Raw genomic sequence first — 4,618 nt, 5'->3', positions numbered from 1 at the left:
CCCCTGCTCCCTCTGCCGTGGGGCGGCAGCGGTACCGCGCCGCGTTGGCCGCTGTCTAACCCCCCCACACCGCTCCGCGTCGGCCGCTCTCTAACCCCCCACACCGCTCCGCATCGGCCGCTCTCTAACCCCCCACACCGCTCCCCGTCGACCGCTCTCTAATCCCCCACACCGCTCCCCGCCGACCGCCCTCCCGCTCATCGGCCCCCCGCGGTCCTCGCTGCCCTCCCGCACCGCTTGTCACCCACCGCCCAGCCCCGCCTGGTACCTGTTACATATTCATGACATTTCCCAACACTTATTAGCGTACATACAATCCATACAGGGTCTCTGAGGGCCTTCACTGAGGGGTCTTTGGTGATCCTCTCTGGAGCCCAAAAAGTTCTAAGTGACTTATGAGTCACTCACAAGAAGCCTTATGAGCTTCTTTAAGACAATACATCTGGTTATAGAATAACTTGGTGTTTCTTGGCTGGCTGCCTCAGTTCCCTTCTTCATTTTCTTCACTCGGTTGGTTCTTTTCAATCGCTTGGCTCAGCTATAGGTACTTTCTGTACTACATTCTGCTGCACTAACTATTAGTTCTTGTTGCATCTCGAAACTCTGATATCATCCCCTGAAGGGAACGGGCTCCCCGGAGTAAACCGACCCCGTGGTGGTGTTTTAGGTCCAGGACCCATCCAGGGGCTCACTGGAGCTCAGCACAGCTCCCTGACCCCAAAAGGCAGCCCAGGGCTTGCACAGATACCTCAACAAACTCACCCCCTCAACAAAAAGTACACTGCACACAGCGTCAGGTCGCACTTCTTCCTCTAAAGTTTCCTTTCCAAGGCGTTAGAGAAAATTACAAAATTTCCCCTTTGATGAATAAAAATACATTATTAACAGTGAAAGGCAGGCAAAAAAATCTTAATATGCTTTAGTAGGATTCTTCAAGTCTCATAATCAGCTAACTTGTACTGGAGAATGGTATTGTATCAGAGAGTTAACATTTATTCCCCTCTGCCCCCGCCACTGCAAGGCTCACTGGTAAAAGAGGGGGGTGAATATGTGACAGCCAAAGCACAGACCTTTTTTTGGCAGCTCTGAGGAATGCACCGGGATTGAACATTGCCTGCTGAAAATAACCCATTCTTGCAGTGCCTAGGAAATACGAATACCAGATGTTTAGTTTTGCAAGTAAGTAACAAAACATTAGTTTTCTTTATTAAAAGTATACTAGTGATGTGCTTGTTGAACAAATGCATATATTAATTACCTACTTATACCAATTACCTTCAGTTCTCCTAACTGTAGCTATTTATACTGTCATCTCAAAAGCTGCTACTGACCTTAAAAATGTGAAGTTTGCATGCTTGCAAGGTATGCAAGGAACATATATTTTACCATATATTTTAACCTGGCCATTTTATTTAATTGATCTCTTTTTAGATTACCTGTAAGTCAGAAAATATAAGTAACCTACCAGCTCACACATGGCCTAGTGATAGTGGTAGCCACCAGGGTGTTAAAAAATAAGCTAATAATTATTACTTCTTAGAAGTCTTTGGTGAGCCAGCAAGTTAAAACAGGGTAATTAGTATCTGTAACCATAATTTACATAAATTACAAAAACATAACACCAAATATTTCTCTGACTGCAGAAACATGGTGTTCCATTATCCAGAGATAATAAACCCCAGAAATGCAGTGTTCATCCTATGGATAAATCAAGACTGTCTCCCTGAGAATGTGATGTCCTGCCTCTGTGAGGGTTCAATGGTGGTAAGGAGAATATTACAGATGAGTTGATATATTATTGGAATAATTTTGCTGTGCTTTACTTTGTTCAAATAAAATTTCCATAAACAAGAGAAAAAAATGGAAATACCAATCTAGTGCTACTTAAGGCTGTGTTGATCCATTATACACCTGCAAATATGTCAACCTACTTTATTAAGTTTGAATTGGCAAAGCTGCTGAAATCACTTCTGGGCTGTGCATGTCTTCAGTATACAACTAGTTCAGCTGGTGTTTGGACCAAAGAAAGTAGCAAGTCTTGCTTACTGATGAAGCAACACACAAAGAAGTTTTCCTCATTTACCACTTGCTTTAAAAACCTGTCTTTGTAGCTGTACAGAATTCTTTTTCTGTATTAATTAAGTCTTTATGTCACAAAAACTACTAAGTATTACTTGATATATTACTTAACAATACCAGATCACTGTACCACTATGCATTTTAAATCCTGATAGATATAAAACAGGTACTAAGAATCCCAGTTCACAAAACAAAGGTTCAGTGAAAAAACATCTTAGGAAGAGATTACTTGAATACTCTGAAGTAAAAAAAGTTATAAAATCTGTCACCTTATTGTCTCTCTAGCTTCTGGTTTCTGTGGTTTCTGATCCTTGCCAGGCATTCAACCATGACTCCCTGGCTTGCACCAAGTGGTTTCCCACTCAAGTACTAAGCAGCTGCAGAGCCCTTTGATTCTGAAATCAGATTATATGTAACACATTAGTATTACAGATTTAGATCAGATTAACAGCCACAAAATGGGACATTTTTAAGGAAGGGTTGTATAAGGCTCCTTGCTCAAGGAGCAAACATGGATTCTTGCTCCAGACATTACCTCGGTATTCCTTTATGAAAGCAAATTTAGAAATGCAAAATTACTCAATCTGAGCATATTGTTACAGTTTAATGTAAATAACTAGAAATTATTTTACTTTCCAGAAATTGCTCTAGTGATGCAAAACACATCTCATTCCTTCAAATGTTTAAATGCTAATTTTGTGCTGACTCAGGTGCCAGGAGATCAAAGATAGGAGAACTGTATCATTAATCTTTCTTCAAAGACCATGCAAAGAGAGGCACCTTTGGAAAATTCAGAAACAAAACCTAATTTACACAATTGGAAAGAGCTTTAGTATCATTTACCAGCCATGGAGAAAATATGTCTATGATATTAAAAGGTGAGACAAAATGGGGCAGTAGGACTGACTTGGCTCTGTAAGAGCAGGGATTAGTAGCAGAAATTCACCTGGTGCGTTTTTCTTTAACAAATTTGTGATCCTCAGGTGAAAGTTTGAAAATACCTACTTGTATTTTTAAAATACTTTCATTTTATCATGATTAATACATTAAATATCTTAAAATACTTTAAATTTAATGTAATCAAATCAGTTCTAAAAATACATCATAATTTCCATTAGATGGCACCATCAACCTGTAGAACAGATTACAGTATTTTAAAATCAGTATTCATGAGTAAGCATTAAATACAGAATGGACAGAAGAACTGTCCATTCTGGATCTGGAACCCCTTTTTCAAAGAAAAAAAATCTTCCATATATGTGAAACTCGGCTTCAGACTCTGTTAGATCCTGGCAACCAAGCTTTGTCTGTGAAGTGCCAGGCAGTGTCACCATAAAACATCAACTTTTTCGAAAAGTGCTATCCATTAAACTGGTACCTTAAAGTTCTGATATAGCTTTCAAATTCTAAAAATTTTGTGAAACCTCAAGAAACCTGGTCTCCAGTCCCACAGAGGCATTCCTAAGGCAGTCCCCTGGTTCAGGTGGATCATGCTGAAATAGGAGAAATAACGTTCTCTGCCTCGGAGTTCAATTTCCAGCCTGTCCTTGCCAGATTCTGGCAACTGATTCTCTGGTACTGAGCTTGAGAGACCTTAAACTTACTGCTGCTGGTGTCTCATAACAGACCTTTGTGTTCCAGGAGATAAGTCCTCATCCTTGTGTTGTTCATTCAGTGCTGCAGAGCAAATCTAGGGAAACAAAGGCAGTAAAATTTTTTTTCATCAGAGGACCTATACAGTTCAAAGACTTCCAAGGCCTTCTTTGCTTACCTTTCTTTCTCAGTCAAGACAATCTCTGCTTTTACCTTCTGGTTCATCAGGTCTTTCCATAAGCTAAGACTACATTGACTGTCCTCATCAAGAACAGAAGAGCAAACAGTTGCTAAGATTTGTCAAAAAGGGACAAATCTCCCACATCAGACCACTGACTTCCTGCTCTTGAGAGCAGGACACCTTAGCACTCACTCTTCTCCCAGAATGTGAGATTCAGAGTGCTCATAGCTGAGATTTAGAGGAGCACCTGAATCCCTCTCCTCATTTTTCCATCCCCACATGGTGATCCTGGAAGCACTTGACACCTCAGTCTTTTCACTGCTGCAACCCCTCAGACTCTGCTCTGCCGACACCAGGATTACTGACTGTGATGATCACTTGGACATATTTATGTACATTACTTTTCCTCTTTCCTGCACATTCATCATTTTGTATTTTACCCACCTGTTTTGGTACGTTTTATTGTCCAAGCCCACCCCACCCCTCCACCAACCCAAGCCCCTCCTGCCACAATCATAAGTCATTCTTTCAAAAGCAGCGACATTTTATAAGTGCTAGAACTAAAACAAGCTAACCAAATCCAGAATTATATTAGTGTTGGAAAGCTTAATCCTTCAGATGATTTGAAGAGAAAACCCCAACATTACTAAGCTTAGATCAAAGCTTAGATCAATCAGTAGCTAAGTGCATGTAAACTACAAAGCAGAACAAATCACTTGCACTCCAGAATGCTGAACATGAGGTTAAGTGGGTGGCTAAATGATA

General features: G+C 40.7%; 1 long non-coding RNA gene across 2 annotated transcripts; it reads left to right on the top strand.

The window, feature by feature from the left end:
• Positions 1-172: 172 nt before the first annotated feature.
• Positions 173-3,048, top strand: LOC116792364. 2 transcript variants are annotated; one of them, XR_004359099.1, is made up of 3 exons: positions 173-264; positions 1,084-1,179; positions 2,790-3,048. It is a non-coding gene; the product is annotated as an uncharacterized LOC116792364 (long non-coding RNA). The 2 variants fall into 2 exon arrangements; XR_004359098.1 differs by lacking the exon at positions 2,790-3,048 and adding an exon at positions 1,644-1,867.
• The last annotated feature ends 1,570 nt before the right edge of the window (positions 3,049-4,618 follow it).

Source organism: Chiroxiphia lanceolata, chromosome 11 (genome assembly GCF_009829145.1).
Source record: "Chiroxiphia lanceolata isolate bChiLan1 chromosome 11, bChiLan1.pri, whole genome shotgun sequence".
Taxonomy (NCBI): domain Eukaryota; kingdom Metazoa; phylum Chordata; class Aves; order Passeriformes; family Pipridae; genus Chiroxiphia; species Chiroxiphia lanceolata.
The sequence above is the reverse complement of the archived record's forward strand: the minus strand, read 5'-3'. Positions and strand labels throughout refer to the sequence as shown.